This window comes from Anser brachyrhynchus (assembly GCF_964034855.1).
Source record: "Anser brachyrhynchus genome assembly, chromosome: 3".
In the NCBI taxonomy this organism is placed as follows: domain Eukaryota; kingdom Metazoa; phylum Chordata; class Aves; order Anseriformes; family Anatidae; genus Anser; species Anser brachyrhynchus.
In genome coordinates, this window is record NC_137696.1 from 79,791,480 (window position 1) to 79,817,384 (window position 25,905).

The following is a 25,905-nucleotide window of genomic DNA, read 5'->3' on the forward strand; positions in this document are numbered from 1 at the left end:
ACATTTTCTTTCTCACAGATTACAGACCTGTGTGAATATCAGATAAAGTTTTCAAAAGCAACCACTGTAATTAAATCAAGAAAGCATACACAGTTTTAATTTTAACATTATATACCCTTAGGTTATTCCAAGCTAAACACCCAAAGTTATTTGTCCCTACTGAAAATCGCATTAAAATCAACCAAATCTGGAGACATCTATCTGAAATAGACACCTCTGTATTTACTACGTATGTGACACAGATTATCACACATAATTTATGTTATTCTAGAGATGCAATTTAAAATGATTTCACATTTATTTGCCCCACAAATTTAATGTTTCTTCCTGCTGACACCTACAAGATTAATTTAGGCTCTTATTAGCCAGTGGGTTTGTTTACATGTGCATCCATGTGAAATTCCTTCAACTTTTGAAATGTTCCGTTTTATTCCCATATCACTCTGTTTAAATTCTCTAAGTCTATTAATTTTATAAGCCCTTTTTTCAAACCATTATTGAATATTTTATTAAGGATATTACTTTCCTAGGTAGGCATCAAAGCTTTCTCTCAGCAAAATATTTAAATGATTAATAACAATCACTGTCTAGAGCTATAAATCTTAATGAGCTCATTCCTCCAAATCAAAGCACTTCTTTCTTCTTATTCCCTTTTCTTTCCCTGTCAAATCTAATCTGAGTCAGAATTTCCTAAATCCTGGTCTACAGTCTTGTGTTTTACTGATTTGAAATTACATATTGCACTCCATGGTGCTAATCCAGTTTTACAGTTTTATTCTTTTTACAGGAGCAAGTGATTATGATATAGGTTAAAGTACATTAAAATTCTGGTTGTGTCTGAAGTTGTGACAGATCAGGTAAGGGGATGAAAAGTGAACTCTTCAGGGCAGAAAGGACAGTCTTATCTGATGTAGGTGAACCAGATACATAACAAATATTTCATGTTTTTTGAACATGAAATGTTCAAAATGTTTGCCCCATGGTCAAAAACAAAATAAAATAAAATAAAATAAAATAAAATAAAATAAAATAAAATAAAATAAAATAAAATAAATTCCTGCTATGGCACCAGCCTCTCAGCCAGTATTTATCAACTGGGTTTTCTGTGTCCTCTCATTATCCCTTCCTGCCACTGAAGGGATAGAGGAAAACAACACCTGTACTCCTACTTCATCCACTAACAGCTTCAGTTCCCTGAATTCCCTTTTGATAGCCTTCAGGCTTCTCTCAGTGACTTAATTGCTGCCAGCCTGAATTATCAGTAACTGGAGGGGCAAACCAAGCCAGGAAGTTTTGTGGTAATGTCCCTGACCAGGGTCTAAGGGAGGCAGCAGACTTCCCTACGGGTAGGGTCAGGCTGACATATGGGCCCTCGGTTTCCCTCAGAAGGGAGTCATCTACAGCAACTGCTCATTTTCCGTCTTGATGGAGGCTATCTTGAGGCGACTTCCTTGCCCTAGACAACCTCCTGGGTGGACCTTCCACCACATCCTCACCTACCCATCCTTCAAGCTCCAAAGCCTCAAACCTATTTTGTAAGGGCACCTGGGAAGGCAAAGTGGGTAGGGAGGGGGCTTGCCTGCGACACCAAGCAGGGATCTGTTTCCATTCCTCCCCATCTCTGAAGTCCCCTCCCACTGTCCAACAGTGGCAGGACAGGAGGTCCACCACTATTTGGGGTGTATCACCCCAGTGCCTTTCTTTCAGGCATGGCAGGGAGTTGCTCCACCCGTCTAACTCCTGCTCACTCTCCCTGATAGTCCTTAATCTCTCCACCTCCTCCTCCTTGAGCTCTGCCACCAGGCTGACCAGATCATCCACATGCTCGCACCTTACACAGGTGGTATCTCTTCTACTCTCTATTGGCAGCAACAGGCTCAGGCACTCCCTGCAGCCAGAGACCCGAACAGCCGCATTTTTGGGCAGGCAGTCAATCTGGGTTGCCACAGTCTTTTGGTAAGAGCTTTCTGCCTGGTGGAGGCCATAGCTGGATTTGCTGTCTGGGAGGTAGTCGATAGGTGAGCTGGTCTCCTGAGTGGGGAGGGATACCTCACCTTGCTGGTGTGCATTGCCATGCAAACTGCCACACCACTCTGTTTGCCACGCTCCCCAGGGGCTGCCTTTGTACGGCAGAGGGGTGGATGCTCCTGGCTCTGCCCAAGCCTTGTGAGCGACCCTTGCAAGGGCTGCTGTGTCCTGGTGGCACCCTCGGCTGCCTTGAGTGGTCTCGATGCAGGAAACCCCTGCACACCGTGATTCCCCGCTCCACTGCAGAACGCGTTTGCCCCGGAGCCAATCACCTTGGTGAGTAACTCAAAAATTCTGAATTCATGTACAAAACTGAAATGAAATTGAGAATTTCTGAAGAGTTTTGGTGGTTTACTTTTATAATAACAAAAACATGTCATCAAAAATTGTCCTCCTGGAAGGCCAAAGCCCATGATCAGGAGGCTAACCAGCTGTGAGGAAAAAAAGTCTATTTCCCTCATCATCTTTCCTAATGAGTAATCTCGCTGTCCTATATCTCATATTCATGCCCTGCTTATTCCTTTAGTTCCTTATTTTGGCCAGAATAATCTCTCCTGAACTCAGTAAACAAGTCTGAATAGCAAAATTTGCTGGTTAGCAAGTTTCTGATTACACACCATTTGTATTTTGACAAAACTGTATTTTTGGAATGAAGAGCATTTCATTGAAAATTCCCTAATTCCCTATTTCTTAAATTCACTATAAATCACTACTTCATACATACATGTATATATGTAACCTGTCATTGGAGAATACTGTATTGAAGAGATTAAGCAAATTAAACTAAATATACAGATGCTGTTTCTTGCACTATATAAGAACCAGTTCCTGAGTTTCAAAGAAGGAAAATATTCATATTTTATAAGGTTAATAAAATGGAAACTGCTTTATATCTGAACAACTTACAGCAAGCGATTCATCATGGTATCTGTGTGTTAGCCGCTACTTGTACAGTCTTGGTCTAATTACTTGCACTTTGGAACACTTTACCTCAATATTTGTGGTAACATTTTATCCTCCAACATAGATAATTACAATATCAATCCTGAGTGTGAACCAGATTTTTTTTTAACTTCTGTCAACTACAATTAGTAGGGTCCTTACTGAAGCAGATTCATTCGTTTGAAAATGGTTATATTACTTTTTAAAGGTGGATGAAAACTGCTATATTAAAAATAAAGCAATGTTTGAGAATAATTAAAGGTAAGTGAATGTAATTTCAGACTTTTTGCCTTCTGTTATAAAGCCATGGTATGCTTGAACCCCAGAACATGACACAAACAGGTCTAAGAATTTATTGCTTTTATACAAGATTTGTGACAAGGGCGCCCACAAATTCATATTAGCATGGACTGCTCAGTAGTTGATGGATTATTGCTACACAGTACGTTGATTCTTTGTATGTTCTTGGTTTTTAGAGTTACATAACTTTTATTGTAATGAATGATTCTTGCTATTATATTCATCAGGGAATAATGTGGAAACTATTGTGTGAAAAGGCAGTTTGTTGTATTATGCAGAGACATATTGCACAACTGTTGTTCATATAACATACACTGAATGAAGCAGGCTTCTGTTCATCTCTGAAGGAATCCTGAGAATACATGGTCTCACCCTCTTTATGAACAATAGAAAGAACAATAGAAAGAATTGGAAATAGGAAGATTTTGCTTACCCTCTTTAGCACAGTTCATTTTCTTGAAAGACCTCTCATATAACCCTTCACAGTAAGCTTTATGTGTATGTAAGTGCAGAGTTAGGCAAAATCTGTGAAGGTTTAAGTAGATGTTGAAAGTTTGGGAGTGTTGAATTGCCTAAAGCTCTCATGTATTTAATAAAAATAGAAAGAAAAAATACATACATTTTTCACTTTTATTATTCTGCTCTGGGCACTTTTGACAATGCAAAATGAAAAAAAAACCAACATTTTGGTCATATAGAGTACTGTAAATAATTAATTTATTAAAGATGCTCACTTAAAGTTGTAGGGATAACAGCTAACGAAATAAGTGAAACCATTCTTATGCAGTGACCTGTTGGACAACACCTACCTACTAATTTGCCTAGTTTTTATCATCTCAGTGATCACTATCCTGTGGTAGTAAGTAATAGGGAGGTTCACACAGCCCTACAGTTTGGAATCAACATTTCTGAGTGAATGACATGAAATATCTCATATGAAGCTGAATGAAACAAATGCAGTACCTATGCCAAAACTGCTTAGATTTCCTTGCTCAGAGGGAAAGAGAAAAAGGCAGGAGGGAAGGAGAGAGGTTCCTTCTGCTCATTCTCTAGCAACTGCCTGTCATGATGACTGCCTTCAGAGGATATAAAAGAGAAGAACCTCTTTGACAGCAGAGCAATGCATGATGTAGGCTCACTTTTCCACTTGATCTTTCTAGCATATGGACGGGAAAAACGTGCAAGGGAAATGCAAGCTGCCATATAAAAATGGCTGACATGTGGCCTCCTTAAAAGAGAGAATCTGAAAGTACTAGGCCTGTCAAACAGGGATTAAACCTCTCTTTTAGGCTGTGCTTACTCTTCATTACCAGTTTTCCAAGAGGATCAGCAGAGACGTTCAGTCCAAAATTCATCTGTGTGAATTAGTAACATTCCCCATGAGAATGGTCTTGGGAGATGGAGGGAATCACCACTGAAAGCAGGATCCTGTGTTGTAATCCAGAAAGATACTAATTGCTTTATTAGCTTATTTCAAAAGCTGTTACATCACTAGGGTAAATAATATTGCAAACAATATAGAAAAGGATGACATCTTATGAGTGAAAAAAAGGAGAATCCTCTCATGGTTTTGATTATTAGGAAAATGTATGTCTTCTAAAACAACGTTTCTTATTTCATACACAAAATAGAATGAAAGCACATATGAGCAAAAGAAATTGTGAGTAAATCATAAAGAATGACTTTCAAAATCATATTTGGTGTTCACTTATTAGTTAAAGTGGAAGTAATTTCCTAGAATGATCATTACTCCATTGCTGCGCAACAGTCCAATGACAACTTTTTTTTAAGCTGTATTCATTATAAGCTATAATCACACAATATTTTAAAAATATTAAACTAGTTTAAATTAAACTCAGTCATGGAGATTACAAAAACAAAGAGAGGTTTTGTCATTGTTAGGAAATATAATGACTGAAGTTGTAACTCACAGGAACATTGATATTACAGGAGTGCTTGAACTAAATAACTAAGTGCATTTGGGCTCTCAGAAATAATAGATATTAAAACTAAATCTTTGCTTATGTTTTTGCAATGCAAATTCTCTTCTGGGCACATTTTAAGTGGCATATAGTATTTCCTCCAAATAGATAAAGTCATATACTATTATGCTGTTGTCATTCAGCTAATTTTGATGAAAAAATTACTTACGGCAGATTAATGCAGAGTAGCCATAATGACAGTAGGTTAAGTTAAGAATTTATTAGAAAAACACAAGGCATTTAAATTAACCTAAATGACCAGCATGTCAGTTCAAAAGAAACATGTGCTTTAATTTGTTAAACTGTAACCTTTGCTATATTAGAAAAATACTTTGACACAAACACTTTACAAATGTCAGCAGAAAATCCATACTCCATTTCTTCACATTGGTTTTGTGACACAGTGTTTGCTGATATTCGTCAAGGGATAAGTTGCGATTGATTTCCTTCCACCCTTACTCTTTTCTCTTGTATTACAGGGAATTAAAGGGCAAAAATGACCTATTTTTTTTTCCTTTTTTTTTTTTTTTTCCCTGAGACCATTCATATGGATATGCTACAGTAGGTAAACTTAGCTGCTGCCTGGAACTTAAAGGTCAACAGAATCTCTCAAAAAAGCTTTGAATGGTAACAGTTAGAGAAGGCCAGAGCATCTTTATACTGAACAAAAGTAATGCAGAAAGTGGAAGAGGTGGTGTGGAAAGATATTACCAGGTTTTTGCCTCTGTATCTTTTCTATATCAATTGCTCCTGTGTATTTACATACCAAAATGGATTTGCTGAAATCAGTTTGCTTTAAAGAATGAGTAATACTTCTTTCTTTAGGATGAAATCTCTTAATTTTCCTAACCCTGTTTCCTTCTGTACCTTTCAAACACTTTGTCAATGTAAGATTTAAAGATTCTTCTGGTTATACAACGGAGATGTGTTTCCCTGTTGGAAGAACATTGCCATTTTGCTAATGCATTTGAATTGGATAGAAAGGTATGAAAAAGACAGATTGAAAATTACATTAAAAACAGATCCTGCAAATGATCCAACCATATAACATGCTTCAATTCCATGTCTACAGTTTCAAAGATCTGACAATGAGCTTTTAATACACCTCACAAATGAACAAAAAAATATATAAATATATATATAAATACATGCATGAACACATGTATATGCACATCTCAGGCATTTTATTTTTTATGTGGTTTGAGATAATTTTCTTGAAGAAAACTTGTAAGAAGCAACAGATAGCTTTCTTGATGCGATACCAAGAAACTGTAACGAGGAAGATCACCATTTTTCACAGTATATAAGATACATTCCAATAAAATCTTGTATTTCTCGTGAAATATACATTACATATAATACATAGCTCTTACATATTTACTTCTTCATTATCCTTTATTTGCAAAGAAATAATGTGGTCAAAATAAATACACAGAGAAGATAACTCAAACCAGACCATCACAGGCTTAGCAAAAATGATTTAAATGGAGTTAAATGGCCTTATTACACCAGGAGAATTTCTAGAATGGTTCAGTAGATATTCTCTCTCAATGATATCTGTCTTTTGTCTTTTGACATAGATGGGCATTAAGAGCATTCTAAAAAAGAGGTGTTTCAGATGGAGAAATGAAGTGGCAGAGAAACAACTTTCATCCAGACACAGAAAGAATATATATGTAATTTTAAAAAATAGGTTAGCAAAATAATACTACATATGTATGTGTGTGTGTATAAAATTTCTAATGAGAATGTGAAGGAAGAACATTTAGAGGGCAGTTTTGCTAAGATATGTTATGCCCTGCACTATTCGTGGTGGTGAATCATTATTTGTTTCTATAAATTGTCAGAAATTGGTAGCACAGGGTCTGTACTAGTCTTTCTTGTGTGAATGTCATGTCACAAGGTATGTTTCTCACTGATTGTAGAGAAATCCATGACAGACTTGCATTTTTAGATATGATTTAACAAAATATGTGACTATGGAATATAAATCCCAATTTAGGAAACAAAATTAAAATACTTCTTTCTACTGAAGTACACATTTGAAAAGAATAGCCTCTTAAGTCTTCTGTGATGGCATAAGCTAAGGAGTTCCAACTCCTTGAGCAGAATACTTTTTCAGTGCTTGTATAACAGCAAGAAAACAATGTGAGTTATACAGTTTGAAGAGAGCTTGCGTCATCACAGACAGTAGGCTGGTCCAGGTGACTACCTCACAACTGAACTTGTGTGGTTTCAGTTCAAAGAAATGGGATCCATTAGCTTTCAAAACTATAATCAAAATAGCAAAGAGATATCATTGTGCACTTTGGCTTTCTGAATATCATTCTTCTCAATGCAAAGTTACAAGGACCTTATGAGATCCTCACTGAAGATACAAGAGAAAGAAAAATTTGTTTGTTTCCAAATAAATAAATAAATAAATAAAATTCCAGGGCTCTTTTAAGAGGGAAATGGACATTTGTAAAAGGTTTACTTAGGTTGAATGACCAAGTAGATTAAGTATTTATTTCCTGAGATATATATTACCATATTGCTTAATAGATGTCAGCAATGGGATACTTGAACCTTTTTGATTAAGCTCCTGTTGAACTTTAGATTGCAATAATCAACAGTCTGTACAATTTAAATTTTAGACTATTTAAGAAGTCTTCAGAAGCACAGACATTATAATATGAGATGATTATTGTCGTTGTTATGAAAGAAGCTGCTAAATCCAGTGGGAATGTTCATCAGCATACTGTAATCAGCAGCTACGGAGAATGCTTAATTACAGTTATTTAGATGACATGTTGATGCAGTGGTAGTGGTGTTGAAAGCAGAAAAGTTGCATGAATTAGCACTTGTAGCCATGTGAGAGGATATTAAAAGGCATCAATATCAATGTAAAATGTCTGATGATGTGGCTGTTTATATTAATTTGCCTTACTATATAAACTACAGTGCTCAGCATAAAACACCATTGGGATTACATTTTCTCTTATCTTTGATACTTTTTCAGAAGGGAAATTATTACATTGTATTTGATTGTTCAGAATTAAATGTGCATGGTAGTTTTAAATAGCTTTAATGGAAAAACTATATAAAAGAAAATGAAATACGTGTGGGGATAACTCTTGTAACTCTAAGCTTAATCTTTAACATAATTTTCCTGATTATGTTAGCTGTCAGAATTGGTCTGCAGGAAATTATGAATGTACACTTTTGCATATTTATGATTTTTTATAGATAAATTAACATAGCTTAGTAAAAGTTGTTGATTTGGTTTACTGTTTAGCTGGTAGCTGTTGTAATGGACTTCTGATCTTTTAAGCATTAGGCTCATCAAACAATAGTAAATTTTGCTTTAACACAGCAAATTCTTATGACTTACCTAATGCATGCATACACGAAGGAGAAAGTAGCTGATATTCCATCCTTAATAAAACCAACATATATTCTCCATTCTGATATATACTTCAGATTACTATCAGTTTTGGGCTCCATATGAAGCCAGTGTTAACTATACCACTGTCTGAGAATTTCTGCTCTTTCTGTACTCTTTTCACAATTCAATTTCAGTATATAAATATTTATATCTTTATAAAATAAATTGTGAATGTTATAATAAACTTTAACTATAGTTAGTGAGGAACCGGCAACTGAATATAAAATGTCTGGACAGCCATAAATATTAGCACTATTTATTCATCAGCATTCGATATGTGTATGGTGTGACATTGTTCCAGAAATCAAAGAACTGACTCTGGAGTAAGTTCAAACACTGAGAACACTGTTACTGTCTAGTGCCTTCCTTCACATAAAACAAATTGTATGTAACTGTTGTGGTTTAACCCGGCCGGCAGCTAAACACCACACAGCCGTTCGCTCACCCTCCCCCCTCCCTCTCTGGGATGGGGGAGAGAAACGGGAAAGTGAAGCCGGTGAGTTGAGATAAAGACAGTTTATTAAGACAGGAATATAATAATAACAATAATAATAATAATAGTGATAATGATAATAGTATTAATAATAATAATATGTGTACGAAACAAGTGGTGCACAATGCAGTTGCTCACCACCCGCTGACCGATGCCCAGCCTATCCCCGAGCAGCCGGCCCCCCACCCCAGCCAGCCACCCCTATATGTTGTTTAGCATGACGTCAGATGGTATGGAATACCCCTTTGGCCAGTTTGGGTCAGCTGTCCTGGGTCTGTCCCCTCCCAGCTCCTGCTGCACCCCTAGCCTGCTCGCTGGCAGGACAGAGCGAGAAGCCGAAAAGTCCTTGGCCTGGTGTAAACACTGCTCTGCAACAATTAAAACATCAGCATGTTATCAGCGCTCTTCTCATCCTAATCCAAAACATAGCACCCTACCAGCTACTATGAGGAAAAATTAACTCTGTCCTAACTGGAACCAGGACAGTAACTTGTGAGATACTTTCTGAAATCTTTTTTTTTTTTTTTTTTTTTTTTTCTGGGAGTTTCTTTAAAGCAAAACGTTTTACATTTCATGTAAAGCAAGTGATGCTTTTTTTTTTTCTTTCTTTCTATATTTTATATATTCAACCCAGTCTCCAGGAGGACTTTGTTCTCTTTGGTCATATGATTAGCTGTACAAAGGTCTTAATCTGTTACCTGCATGCAGAGTACCTTAGCATGTGGAACTGAAAACACAAAATATGTGACTTTTTTTCAAAAGGTACTAAGGTCGTGCAACATATTGTAGGAGAAACAGAAGATGCAACTTGTTCAGGTCATTTGGATTATGTGCCTACTCAGGGATTATACTTAGAAAAAGTACTTGAGTAGATTATTAATTCTTACCATTCAGAATCTTTAATTATGTTCCTTATGTAGTTTTGTTTGTTTGTTTTTCTCATCATAATAAAAATAAATAGTGGCTTATTAATTTTATATTACACTTCAAGTTCAAAGTTTGCTTTTGTTTGTGGTTGTATTCTTTACTTGATTTCTGCTGGAAAAAGAAGTAGTGAAAAGACTTTAAGACAAAGATGGAACAGTGGAAGTAGGATTTATGTGTGCAGTGATAGATACAAAGCGTCTTGTTTTTCTGCCTGTTCAAATTGTCACAGAAAGCTATTCCATAGGTTACCTCTTTGATGAAGCTTGAGTAGATAGATCAGAAATTCAAAGTTTCAAATTCAAAAGTTCAGAATTTTGCTTGTGTATAAGTAAATGAAAATATTCTTCAAGTGTTTTAAAAATTACCATTATGTTTCTGTAATTCCACTTTCCCCATATCTTGTGACTTTTTTTTTTAGTGAGCTGCAGTGTAACAGGAAACTTGACTGATGTATAAGGCCAAGTACCTTTGGTCTCCTTCTGTAGTCTCTGTAACTGCGAGATTCGAGTAACTGAAGGGTCAGAACAGAAAAGCAATGTGCTGAGGAGAGTTTGCTATGTATAAGGGGATAAAAGGACTGGGGAAGTGCTGGAGCTGTCTCCTTGTTTTATACATTTGCTTTTAAGAGACAGACAGTATAACTTTCTGCCAGGTAGGCTAAGGATAGAGATCACTGTTAAGAATTGGGAATTCCTGTTCATGTTATCTCTTGAAATGAAGGTGTCGAATCATAAATCCCATTTCTCACCTGGTTATGGCACAGCCTCCGAGAAGAAGACATCAATAAGCAGAATAAGATAGCCAACTAATCCAGAAGGAGAGAAACCTGTGTTTCAGTTCTTGATATTTTTTTTTTCTTTTTTTCTTTTTTTCCTCTTATCTAATGTCTGTATCATCTTATAAATCCTGTAAGGAAGAGGTGACAGAGACTCTCAGCTCTGTCATGCATACTAGAGAAAGCAAATTCAGTGCATGTGTTTTAGAAGTTGTGCACCATGTAAGTGGAGACTTGTGGTGAAAAAGCACCCAAGTTGCAATGAAGTTCTAAACTTCATTGGAAGCATTTAGGAGCTTGCCTCTTTAGACCAGCATGCATGACACTTCTAGTTAGACCAGGAAAAACTGAGAGAGCTTCAAATCAGAAAATGCTGTAGACCTTTCACCATTTTCTGACATGTAGACATTCTCAGATGGAAGAATCTAAATCTCAGTGCTGGGTTCAAGGATATTTTCAAAGCCTCATGCACAAACTAGGACACAGACATACAGGAAACCCAGCTATGCAATGGTTAACCATTGCAAGAGGCTGTATTGCTAATCTAGGTTTAAATCTACTGATGACTATTCCTTTTATTGTAGCTAGTGGTGATATTCAACCTCTGTTGGTAAATGTTGTTCCTTACAGTAGTAATTATAATAATAAGGTAACTTGTATAATAATAACGTAACTTCTTTTTTTTTTTTTTTTCCCCCTATACTTATTTTTTTCCCAGATTGGGGATTAAAAGAATAGTTTCTTTTTATTTTTATATATTATATTTCTTTCTAGCAGTTTCTAAACAACAACTTTGTTGTTTGGTACGTTTCTGCAGATTTTCTTTCAGCAAGTAATAGATAATGTAATCATAATGGTAAATTGAGTTGCAGAGACTTTTCATGACCAAATTTACCCTCTTTATCCTCTGGTATTATTTAATTGGATCTGAAAATGTAAAAAGCAAAAACTAAATCAATATGGAATAAGTAAGAGACATTTGTTAAGAGGACAAGTTAGTCATATAAAAAGTAGTTAAAATATAATGGACTGTAGATGCTACATAATCATAATGTGTTTAATTTCAAAGCAGAATACAGTCTCTTTGAAGAAGAGGCCTATTGCAATGTTTTTATTTCTCCTTTTTAAAATAACTTTGGTAGATATAATCATCTCATTGAAGTATGGTTGCTCATTCTACCATTACTGACTGAATGTATTCAGAGTGGTTTATATATCAGATCTGCATATGTCTAGTAATCAAATATCTGATAATATCTAAACTACTAGTTAATACTTGATTATGATTCCTGATGGACCAATTTCTATAATGTGCTAAATTCAAATTTTTCAATGCTGAGCTTCTAAGGCTGGATATTTAACTCTACTTTAAGACCCAAATATTGCCTTGAATTCTTCAAAAGTAGGTCATCTTTTTAGATATTTATGTGAGTTTAGGTTCAGATATACTGGTTATTCTCCAGAGCTATAAATAGCAACTATTACCAAAACATATAAATTGTTGTCATAGATTCCATTTAATATAGGGTAGTCAAATGTTCTGAGACAGCATGCTGTTCATACTCAGTTTACTAGAGATTCCATATACAAACATTTTTACTGTTTATTTATTTATTTATTATTTTTAAAATTTCATTCTCTGTGGCTACAATATAGGAAAGAATAAAGAAGAAATATATATACACAAAGCTGTTGATCTTCAGTAGCACTGTTTACAAAGAATTGATAAGTTTCGTCAAATCAAAGTATATGTTAAATATAAATTATTTTTTAATAGCAGTTTATTCTATTTTCATTCTCCTTTACAGATTTGTCCAGGATGATTCAGTGATTACAATTATGTTTGTTATATTACCATTTTTTTGGGGCTCTTTTTCATTATATTTTACAGCGCAAGGGAGACTTTACTGCATGTCTGTCAAATGTGAGGCAGAATTTGATGCTCATCTTATTACTCTGAAGGGAGACTTTTTAAGTGAGAACTAACAAACAAAATACCACAAATCCTACCCTGAGCTCCTTCTTAGCTTGGGCTGAACCTACAGTCACTAGCACATTTCCACCCCCAAGCTCTTTGACCAGCTCTCTAAGGATATCATTAAAAGTACTGTATAAGGTGTATAGAAAATAGAAAAGGCATAAGATGTAGGCTGTATGCCTTAGTTATATAATAAGCCAAGTCCAATTACATGTGATGTGACATGTGGTTGGGAGAAAGCAGCTGCAGTTACACAAAGCAGAAAACTAATTTAGAAAGCCAGTGTTTTAGAAGTGGAAAGTAGGTGCCAATATTTTCTAACAGCCAGTTGCTGGTAAAGTATAGGCTATTAAAAGTTTTCAGAAAAGTGTTTGACTTTTTTTCATTAAGATATATTCTGTAGAAGGTAACGACTAAGTCACAGCTTTAGTTAACAGACCAAACTGATTGCTGACGGCAAGGCTACAAGTGTTGATACCACAGAGGAACTTGTCAGAATTCAAATGTCAAAAGCATGTTAGAGAGTAGTACTTGTGCTTCTTTCAAATAATAGAGCTTTATATCAGTACTACAAGACCCCAATGTTACAGAAAGAGTTTATAATACCATACAATACCTCTAGCTGTTAAAGAGATCTCAGGAAAACATGCTAGCTCTTTTGAAATCAATGGCTCCCTTAGCTCCTGTAAATCCATAGTTTACCAGCCATTCTGTTTTTGTAATAAAGATAAAATCTTCCATTTGAAATAGGGGTTTGAAAAACTTGTTTGTGCTTACATTTGCATAGTTATATCACAATCCAATGTTGAATAAAACAGCTTATGCATTTTGAAGAAAAATAAAATCTGGTTAGTAGTTGTGTAAAAGATATGTTCCAGTGTTACTTTGAATGGGGAGAGTTAAGTAGTGGTATAACTGGTACTGTTGCTGGTATTATTTTCTAAAACTTGTAAATGGTGTTTTCTTCACAGGATCCTATTAGCTAAAATTTATTTTCCAATTATACTTCATGAATATATTGATTGTCATGCTAAGCTTGTCCAATTGAGTGTGATCATGTCAAGTATTACTTTAGGCTTCTTGAATATAAATATCTTAACCTATATTAGTTCTAAAGCCAACTTCGCTACACATATTGCAATTTCATTAACACCACCTACAAAACAAACAAAAAACAAAACAAACAAAAACCTTCTAGCTATCTAATTTCTCATCCTTCACAATCTTAAAAAATATTGACATTTCCTGTTACAGGGAACTGTCAAGTGTGCATATATGTATTAATTTTGAGCATCAAATATGCTCATATTTTGGAACATGATCAGTGTTATCAGAGTGAGCTTTTTGTGACAAGCTATAAATCTCTGAAAGAATTTTTCCAATGCAGAGATACTTTCAGCAAACAATTGTTACTCTTGGTTCAAAATCTCACTCAGAAAATAGGACATTGTTAGACATTTAGCAATTTTTGCCCACTTGCACAAGTATAGTAAATATCCTGGATTTAGCTTTTAGGTTGTACTACTGAACTGAAAAGCATTTATACAGTTTTAACAGGAATTGAAACAGTTTGAGAACTAAATTATTCATTTATATTCTGTAATATTAGGTTGGAAATTAGGAGAAATTTTTTCTCGGAAAGAGTAGTCAGGCATTGGAACGGGTTGCCCAGGGAAGTGGTGGAGTCACTTTCCCTGGGGCTGTTCAATGAAAGGTTGGATCTGGTGCTTAGGGACGTGGTTTAGTGGGTGACATTGGTGTAGGGTGATGGTTGGACCAGATAATCTTGAAGATCATCCAACCTTAATGATTTTCCAACCCTAACGATTCAATGAGTCTATGATTTATTTCTCTCATGCTCTTTATCAACTTCATCTCTTTTAATATCAAAACTGGGAAAGAGATTCTTTCTAGAAGACAAGAATCACATTTGTATCATAACTAGGTATTATTATCACTAAAATCTCAACTCCTGTTCCTCACAATTCAAATCTATTAGGTGCTGGATAAATAGTAAGAGCTGAGTCCATATTTTAGCTGGCTAACTGTTAAGCATCTACCAAGCTTGTTTTTTTCTGGTATCGAGATATACCCCTCCAGAAGCTGATTCATCTTTCCTCCTGTTTTCTTCTATGCGATTTGTAATATTTTTAGTCAAAACAGAGATTCCACAGAATAGTCCTCTTTGAAGTACACTGCCTCAAAATATAGTATTTGGTTTATTCTGTCAAATCCTGGGAGTACTCATATCTAGGAAAAATAAATACATTAAAAAATTTCAATTAAATTTTTTCTTTTCCTCAAAGAGTGTTTATATTATGGAATATATGATGATTCAGATATCACTTATCTGGATATATTCACATAGATCCAACTGTTGAATTACAGGAAATACTGTGTGAAATATTATTTTCAATTGGAAATGGATGATTTTCCTTTCAAAGGGGATGTTATTCTGTATTTACATGCACAGTTTTAGAGGGTTACTTATAACCATCTCTACCTTTTTTATTTCTAAATTCTTCTTTAAAAAAAACTGAAGGTTTCTTGCAAAATCAGTGTACGTAACAGGAACTGATTTCTCTATGAGTTGGAAAGTAGATATCTGAAAACGATAATATATACATATTTCCATACACAGATCTGTTTCTCTAAATTGTCCTTGTTAATCTAGTCTAGCCTCTGACTGAACCTATACCTGTCTGTCATGCCTCCATGGTAGGCTGGATGGATTTTTTTCTCTTTTGTTTCCCTTCGAAAAATAACTCATAAAAGCTTAAAATGATGGCACAGACTTTGGATACTGGATCCAAGAAGATTTACTTCAGCATGTTTAGGATTTCTAATTAAGCTTAAGCTTTTAGATAGTATAGTTGAAGGCTCAGTCATTCAAAGTGACTGAAACAAATGTGATCTTGCATTGAGGCAAGTACACATAACAGAAGGGACACTGTTTTTTTAAAATAACCATGTTATCTCACAGTTTAACTATTTAATAAATTAATTCCTTAAACTTTAGTCATAGATATTAGGTCATTGTAGCCAAAATTTACAGTGGGGTTCAGGTCGAAACTGGTTTTGGGTTGTCTACCTTGTAAGATTAGAAATCAATTACTTCAGCACAACCCCTTCCACCTTTTGAGGCATCCTCACATATCCCTGAAAGCCTCTGTACCGGGTTTACATGGCAAGGTTTTGGGAGCAGGTGGCCGCAGGGATGGCCTCTGTGAGGAGTCCAGAAGGTGCCCCATGTTAGATAAGGGCCAGTTTCAGCTGGCTCCAAAGGGACTGGCCACTGGCCAGAGCTGAGCCAATGAATGATTTTATTTGCGCCTCTGGGAGAGCAGATTTAAGAGCAGGGAAAACAAACAAACAAAAACGCTGTGCCACAGCAGCTGGGAGTGTGAGTGAGAAACAGCCTTGCAGACACCAAGGTAAGTGCAGAAGTAGGGGAATGAGGTGTTCCAGGTGCTAGAGCTGAAGTTCCCCTTCAGTCTGTGGAGAGGCCCCTGGTGGGGCCCTGCCGTCCCCCTGCAGCCCGTGGGTCCCACACGGAGCAGATCTCCACGCTGCAGCCCGTGGAGGAGCCCCCAGTGGAGCAGGTGGATGTGGCCTGGAGGAGGCTGCGGCCCATGGAGAGCCCCCGCAGGAGCAGGCCCTGGGCCGGAGCTGCAGCCCGTGGACAGGAGCCCACGCAGGAGCAGGGGATCTGGGAGGAGCTGCCGCCTGTGGGGGACCCATGTTGGAGCAGTTTGCTCCACAAGGAAGGCCACTGTGGTACGGACCCATGTTGGAGCAGTTCTTGAAGAGCTGCTGCTTCTGGGAAGCCCGCACAGGATCAGTTTGGGAATTATGGCATCCCGTGGGAGGGACCCCACATGGAATAGGGGCAGAGAGTTACCATGAAGAAGCAGTGGAGATGAAACGTTAGGGACTGACCACAGCCCCCGTTCCCCTGTGCCACATGGGGGAGGAGGTAGAAGAGGGTGGGGGGGGAGAAGATGCTTTTAGTTTGTTTGGTTTTGTTGTTTCTCACTGCTCTAGCTTGTTAGTAATAGGTGATACATTTCATTAATCTCCTTGTGCTGAGTTTGTTTTGCCTATGACAATAATTGTTGAGTGATCTCCCAGTCTTTATCTCAACTCTTGAGTCCTTCTCATCATATTTTTCTCCTCCTTTCCCTTTGAGGAGGGGGAGTGAGAGAGCAGTGATCATGGAGCTTAGCTTAAACCACCACAATTAGCTTAGTTAAACCACCACAGCCTCACCCACACCCACATATGGGTGCTCCTAACCATCAGTCCTGTTTTGTATCTGCCAGTTATATCATGTCTCAGATATTCAGAGGTATCACGGATGTCACTGGACTAATATTTTTAAGCATGTTTTTAATTTAGGATTCATATCCTAGGTGTCTGTATGTGCACTAGGTCTTTAAACTAGATGGTAACCAGTCAGTACAATCCAGAGGGAAATTCCGCTTACCAGCCAATACCTATTTACTTAAGAAAGAAGAATAATCCAAGAATAGAATCCAAGTAATCCTAGAATAGGCAACTAGCACACTTATATTGGTGCACAAGTCCATGGGACCTGATGAGATACATCCATGGGTCCTGAAGGAACTAGTGGATGTAGTTTCTAAGCCACTGTTCATCACATTTGAGAAGTCGTGGCAGTCCAGTTAAGTTCCCACTGACTGGAAGAGGGGAAACAGAACCCCCATTTTTAAGAAGGGAAAAAAGGAAGACCTGGGTAGCTACAGGCCAGTCTCACCTCTGTGCCTGGCAAGAGCATGGAGCAGATCATCCTGAAAGCTGTGCTAGGGCACATGGAAAATAAGGAGCTGATTGGTGACAGTCAACATGACTTCACTAAGGGCTGATCATGGAGATCAGTAACAAGTGGTGTTCCTCAGTATCTGGGTTGGGGCAATCCTAAACACACATACAGGCTGGGCAGAGGGTGGATTGAAAACAGCCCTGAAGAGAAGGACCTCGGGGTGTTGGTTGATGGAAAGCTCGACATGGGACAGCAATGTGAAAGAAAGCCAGCTGTGTCCTGGGCTGCAAGAAAAGAAGTGCGACCAGCAGGTCAAGGGAGGTGATTCTTCCCCTCTACTCTGCTCTTGTGAGACTCCACTTTGAGTACTGTGTTCAGCCTTGGGGCCCCCAGCACATGAAGGACATGGAAGTATTAGAATGAGTCCAGAGGAGAGCCATGAAGATGACCAAAGGGCTGGAGCACCCATTCTCCTATGAAGAGAGGCTGAAGGAGTTGGGGGTTGTTCAGCCTGCAGAAGAGAAGGCTCTGTGGAGATCTTATAGAGACCTTCCAATACCTAAAGGGGGCCTACAGGAAAGCCAGACAAGGACTCTTTTTCAGGGAGTGTAGTAAGAAGGAGAAATGGTTTTAAACTAGAAAAGGGTAGATTTTGATGAGATATTCCGAAGAAATTCTTTACTCTGAGGGTGGTATGAGGCACTGGCACAGATTGCTTAGAGAAGCTGTGGATGCCCCATCCCTGGAAGTGTTCAAGATCAGGTTGGATGGGGCTTTAAGCAACCTGGTCTAGTAAGACGTATCACTACCCGTGGCAGAGGAATTAGAGGAATTAAGGTCCAACCCAAACTATTCAGTGGTTCTATGATAAATACACGTGTTTTTGCATCCTGTACTGCATCTTGATCTTATAGATTCAACTTTTCAATTTGCAAAGAAACACTGGTTTTGAATATCATAAGTTGCAGTGGCAGAGAACATTAGATTTAATAATGCATAAAATTAACCAAGAAAGCATAATGATTTTCTGCTGTCCTAACAAAACTCTTTCTTAAAGCAGCTAAAGTACTAAGAGTATTTTTACTTAGAACATTCAAAACTTCAGTCACATCTTTCATTGTTCATAAAAATAATGAAAACAAGTAATTGTGAATCATATGATAAGTTTATAAGGTGCTCTCCATTCACTAAATTGAATCAATTGAAATATACAATCTATTATGATATTTACAATGCCAGTGTATATCTATCATTAGACTTGGAAAATCAGTATATATGCTGGTATAAGGGTTTTGAATCATATAGCCTAAGTAGTAGTTAAGAATTATGAATGTCCTATAAATATATAGCATACAGTATATTGAATAATGACTAGAATTATCCACTAGCCAGTTAAAACAAAATGTACCTTGTTGCTAGTTTCAAGAAACAGTTAAAGTGAGATAAAATTGTCTTTAATATTTTGGAAGAAAAAAAATAAACTTTTACACCTTTGTCCATATTTGTTCCTTAGTCTCATGAATTACTACTAGTCCTGTATTATTTTCAGGGGTAATTGTATTCCAAAGTTCAGAGAGTCTTGAACTAGACTTGGAGTTAAAGCAAGCAATCAGAATAATTTTAAATAATGCTTGTAGTCCAGCTGAATCAGAGCCTTTAAAGCAAACTGAAATGTCTTGTTGAAGCAAATGCTTGACCGTAGGACTATCCTTTTTATCATTTTGTGTGGAAAATAAGAGGTTAGATGTATCCTGCAACAATGTAGTTAACGCCTTTGATCTTGAACTTACATAGATAGGCTCGTCTAAATTACTAAATATTGTATTCTGCCCAGTGCCAGAGAATTACAGTACACATCTTTTGCAGCCGCTGCAAACACATTTCATTCCTATAAATGTTGTTTCATGCATGGAAGATTTAAAATGTAAATTCAGATGCACTGTGGAGTAAAACTTGAGCACGTATAGAGCGAAATTGTACAGACTAACAGTAGCACTGTAAAAGACATAATTAACTGAACTGCGTGATTACAATTAAATTGAATTACTGTTTGATTTTAATGTTAAAGAAAGGAATATGCTTATTTGCATAATGTTTTACAGCAAAATGACCATGTATTACCACTAATGTCCACTTATTATTTTTGTAACACTAATTTCAATAATATATGATCTTTAAAATTGCAAGAACAGAAATTGTAAACATTAAATGATAAGCTGTAACTCTACAGAGTTCATTAATGTGTAATTGAATGACAAGTTAAGAATAAAAGAACTGCTAACGTTTTTGGTAGTTTAAAAACAAAGTTTTATATTCATTTATGCTCTAAGGTAAGTATTGCAAGCCTTATGTTATTTTAAGGGGCAGGTTTCTCCTTAATTAGCTGATAAGTTCTATAATATAGTATTAACTTGAAAAACATAATTTAAAGTCTGCGTTTTCATTTAAATAACCAATTACACCCAATTCAGAAGGTTTACTTAACCATGGATGTTTTTTAATTCTGCTTAATATCATATTTAGGAAGAAGATTATTCTTTCTTTACCATGGGAGAAAAACTGTGGCAGAGAATTAAGAGCATTATTATTATTATTATTTTTTAATGTTTGTAAACAGAGGACCTTATTCTGATTTTGTATTGTTTTTCCATTAAGGATGATTTTGTTATTTTTTAACCTTCAGTTACACTGGAGTGAATGAGAGTAATACAGGCTCAGAACCACATTTATCTAAATTGGGGTGTGCTATATTGCAATCCTCAACATTTAAAAGGCATAAATGTGTAAACATTTTTAAGCACACAAATTGTTTTTATATATAAATATATATATAAGTAAATATGCATAGTTAGTTAAAATAACATAAAACAGTTGTTACTTATGGTTTCCTTTCTGTTACCGTACATCTTAGAAGATAAGAATGGAAATATTCTGTGTAGGACTGTACTGTCATATCTCATCTCTATCGTATCATATATTATATTCATAAAATATATTCATAAAATATCATATTCATTAAATATGATGCTCAAAGTTTTACCTAGGCAGTAAAAGGAATACTCTAATCTGATGTAGTCCACATATCCTGAAAATCCCAGGTATAGGATGTTCCAGGCTAATTAACTATACAGCAGATAACCACTCAAATGATGCATCTGAAACATGAGAAATCCACTGAGCAGGTACAAGACCTCTGTGCAGTAGGTGTGATGCAGATGCACCATTTACACACACATTTCATGCAGGGAAATCTGATGAAAAGCTATGCCAAGCCCTTCAAAACATGACAGTGAGTACTACTGCTAGAACTCAGCAATTACTGAAAACTTTTTATTAATAAAAATCACAATAAAGATGACTCAGCCTGTTTCAGATGCAGTGAAGAGGGTCCAAATCTCCAAATCACCTTGATTTTGCCAGTGGTTCTTCAGGTCTAGTGCCTTCCTAGCTGTCTGTAGCTGGCCAAAGGGCTCAGCAGCTGTGATGGAGGTCAGGGTGCAGTCTTCAGTGCCATTTGTAATGACATGCCTTCCCTTGTCTAGCTTTGCCTGTTTACTTCTTTCTTATCCTCAATTTTCAGTAAACTATTTTCTGACCAGTTTTCACCTGTGTGTTATTGCATCTGCTTGTATTAAAGGCACAAGAGAAAAGAAACGTTCTCACTGCTCCACCACTTTATGCTACAGTATTTAACTTAGGAGTAGGCTACTGCAACTTCAGTATAAAACCTGTTCAAAATCTGTTAAAAAAAAATAAAAATCTTGCTTAAAGGAGAGGAATGGAGATATTTGACATCTTAGTATATTTTAAACAAAGTTTAAGCAAAGTTTCTGGTGCTTGAAAAGAGTATGAAAAAACTTCAGAACTAGAAAATATGTGATAATTGATTTTTGTTTTAGGCCTCCTCTTAATTTCTTAATTAATGGCATAAATCCAAAACAAGAGGTATATTATTTTATATGTCTATTGTTTTATGATCTAAGAAAAGCCCAGCATTCTTCTAAATATATTTTCAATTTGTAGTTTTATTAACTCTTTGCTATGAAAGATGGTGGAAAATCACTGGGGACTTGTGGAAAGTAAAAATGAAATGAATCTTTAAATCATGGTAAAAGTATTCTAAGGAAATGTGAATGTTAGTTTAATGAAAATTATATGTTTACAGATCTAATTCTTGTTTATCATCTGGATTTAAATTTAATTATCCCCATTTATAAACCAAGTAACTAGAATTTTGAAAATTCATTCTTTCTCTTAATTATCAATTTAGTAGAAACATTCAATTACTTTTCCTTATTTATTTATTTATCTTTTTTCCAGGAATAATATATTTTTTTTATTACTTATTCATCAGTATTATTGACTAGGTCTATAGAAACATGCAGAGCTTTACATAGAATATTTAAATATGAATGCCAAGACTTCCTACTATGAATGATTAATGCAGAAATGCAATCCAAAATTTATTTTTATCATTTCAAAAAAAGGAAAAAAAAAGTTGATTTTTGTAATATCACAACTTACACTTTTGTAATAATACGAGGCCGTTTTAATTGATGGTTTCTTCAAGTCTTCAAATTTTTATATATATATATATATATAAATCTTCAAATTTATATATATTTTTGTTCATTCAAATTATGGATGTAAGGTTATGGTGTTTATTTAAGCAGAAAGAAAGATTTCACACAGAAACACTGATTCAAAAATGTCATTTTTTCTTTAGAAAGGGAATACAAAAAATATTTATTACAAAATGAAAGGTCTCATGGAAACTAACTGTCCTTACTAAAAAACAACAACAACAAAAAACAATTGGATCATAAATCTGATATAGATTCAGGTTTTTACTGCCTCCTTAGCAGGCTGTTGAAACAGAGTTTGTCTATTTTCTCACTATTATTAAGGCACAAGAAGGAACCAGGTACAGACTTTAATGGGACTTCACTCATTTTACTGGCTATGCTCTAGCTGGTTAAATCTGTAGTTCAGGAATATTGTCCAGCTGCTCTGTTTTGACTTTAAGATAAGGTAGCTAATACAGTTTCTTCTTACAACTGTTTTTTTTTTCTTTTTTTTTTTTTAATGTCAGAAGCATTTTGAAGAAAGTTATAAAGAGAAATCAGAGGAAGTGCTCTAGCATAACAATACTAATGTGGAGGTTTATATAGAATTTGACAGGATTTATTGCATATAAAATTTTGTAGCTGAGCAGGTATATGTTTCCTACCCTGACGTGAGATTCTACTCTTGGCAGCTCTGAATTTGTACTAAGAGTGCAATAAAAGTAACATAGATTCTGTATAGCATGTGTTGCTATACAATATTTAAAGTGTAAAGAATTTGAAAGGTTGTTAATAGACGGAAATGTTTATGCTAGAGGAGATGGAAAAATGTAATAAAGAGTAGGAGGCATATGGTAACTCAGATGAGAAGCATTTCACACTGGGAGAGAAATTCCTCTTCTGTGGTGTGTTGAATAATCTGGTGTGGGTGTTTTTCTTTGTTTATATGATGTCCTAAGAGCAACAAAATTCCTGTGAGGAAATAAGTATTTTAATGAATTTTAGACAGTTGTGCCCTAAAGAAATGCATTTCCAACTATAAAATATGTAAAGATAGCCCCAAATGAAGATGGCTTAATTACTAATATTGTGTTTATTGTATAAATATTTGAAATAACTCAGTCAATATAAGAAGCTTCTATTTATATGTGTATAGGTATATATTTTTAATTGATGTATTTTTTTAATTGACGTATTTTTTCTAGGACAGGAACTCGTTTGATGAAAAAGCTTTAAAAACAGATATTGAAATTAGTTTTATGCCTAACTCTTGAAGTTGTTTTTGGGGTTCGTGGTGAATTACTACAATTTAAATCTTGCTCAAATGAAAGTACTCAAGTGTTGTGACGCGGTATGGAACACCTGCATCCTCAGGGCATGAAAAAACAGAATTTGCAAAGCTAATTTCAGTTCAGTGCAAGGTGAGATTGACAGCTGTAAGTAGGTACAGTAAGTGCAAGGATGCCCAAATCAATCAATAGTTAATGTGGAAGCGCTTCTGAAATGCTGTCTCCTGCAGGGACTATGCTCAAAAAAGATGGGAGCCAGAGTGCTTTTTTTTGCACATTTACCTGATAAAAGCACTTGCCCAGTAAACTGTTCTGTTTCCTGGGCTGCTGATGGAGTTTGTATTTGCTTCTTATTGGATAAAGAAACTGAAACAAACCAAGAATAATTCTGAAAGCAGCCACACAAGACAGGATTTTGCCCATCGGACCAGCTGAACAGCTACCATCTGCTCTTCTGCTCTTCTTTGGCCCATGTGGCTTTTACACTTCTTGCTCACAGTGACAGTTATCCACAAAAAGGGTAAAAGGTAGTTACCTCACATAGCTCTGTGATTAGCACAGTGTGTTATGATGTGCCAGCACCAATTTTAACATTCCTTGTCCTTTGGTGGGGGCAAGGGAGAAGGAATGTCTCACAATGTATCTCCTGGAGCAGAGGTACAAGCCATTAGAAGTAATGATTTGTGTAAATGTTATGTAATCTGTGATCCCTGCGCAAAATGGTGCACTAGGAATTTTCAGGAGGTTGGTAGAGGAATGCTTGTTTTATATATGTCAGGAGAGGATAGATCTACTGGAGATATAAAACACAGTAATCAGCTCAGCAAAGACCATAAACAACAGTCCTTGTTCAGATGTTTTGAGAAGTTACTGTTCGAAACAGTAGCATGTCTTAGATGTGTGGATGTTCCTTTTCTTTCACAGAATTACAGAATGGGCGCGGTTGGAAGAGACCTCTGAAGATCATCTAGTCCAACCCCTCTGCTGAGCAGGATCACCTAGAGAACGTTGCACAGGATGGCATCTGGGCAGGTTTTGAATATCGCCGGAGAAGGAGACTCCACAACCTCTCTGGGCAACCTGTTCCAGTGCTCTGTCACCCACACAATAAAGGAATGCCCTCTCATATTCAGCCTGAACTTCCTGTGCTTCAGTTTGTGTCTGTTATCTCTCAGCTTGTTGCTGGGCACAACTGAAAAGAAACTTGCTCCATCCCCTCGACACCCTCCCCTCAGATATTTATACACAGTATTAATGAGGTCTCCCCTCAGTCTTCTCTTTTCCAGGCTACACAGGCCCAGCTCCCTCAGCCTGTCCTCATACAACAGGTGCTCCAGTCCTCTAATCATCTTCTTAGCCCTCCTCCGGACTCACTCCAGTAGTTCTATGTCCCTCTTGTACTGGGAAGCCCAGAACTGGACACAATACTCCAGGTGTGGCCTCACCAGGCCTGAGTAGAGGGGGAGGATCACCTCCCTTGACCTTCTGGTTCCGTTTCCCTCCTATGTCCCCTTTCGTTCTCTCTTTTTTTTTTTTTTCCCCCCCATCAATCCTCTGCACTTCAGCATCAACTTGTGCTTTAGTCAGACTCTAAAAGCTCCTAGTTGTCGTGTTTCTACTAAATCCAGATACTCCAGTTAACTAAAAATGCATTTGCAATGTCATTTACCATCACTTCAGCCATGTCCAATAATGTAAACATTTTTACTCAAAAGTAACTGCAAGGATTTTCTTCAGGTAACTTTAGGTGTACTGAATTTAAGCTGATGATCTTGAGATGAATGTTTTTCTATCCCTTTGCCATATCTAGGCCATGCTCCAAAAGGTCCCCATGAAACACACCAACAGGAGAGACATAATAAAAGCTGCAAAATATGTTCATTTCTGTAATAAGTCCTTCTCTTAGATGTAAAATTGTTAAAATAAAACTCAGTAGATAAGTGACAAGTCTAGAGATAATACAGCCCTCAGCAACGGACCAGTGATTGATTGATGTGTTATGTATTACCTAAAAATAAAATGGTCCTCACGTCTTTCCTCCTACAGACTAGTTGTTAATCTTAGCCATGTTCTGGTTTAGCCCCTTCTCACCGAAATATTCTAGAACAATTCAAAAATTAGAAAACAATCTTCTATCCTGTTCATATTAATATCAGAATGTCACCTTTTCCCAGTTAACTGCAGAAAATATATGTTTCTCTCACACAGGAAATTTTTGCAAGAAAAAAGGGGACACATCCAAAATAAAGCAGAAGGAAGAATGTACTATATTTAGTTGGTAAGGAAGTTTATATCATTTCAACAAGCACTATGTAAGCAAAAGCATGATGAATATATTTTTTCCTTTTTTTTTTTTTTAAATTATTTATTTGCTCTTTGCCTGACAATATTTAAATGAAAACTTCAGTTCCTAATT

The 25,905-nt window shown here is 36.3% G+C and overlaps 1 long non-coding RNA gene across 1 annotated transcript; it reads left to right on the forward strand.

Moving 5' to 3' along the window:
• The first annotated feature begins 988 nt into the window (after positions 1 to 988).
• LOC308193310 lies at positions 989 to 25,574 on the forward strand. Its single transcript, XR_013949536.1, has 3 exons — positions 989 to 2,018; positions 2,114 to 2,304; positions 24,414 to 25,574. It is a non-coding gene; the product is annotated as an uncharacterized lncRNA (long non-coding RNA).
• The last annotated feature ends 331 nt before the right edge of the window (positions 25,575 to 25,905 follow it).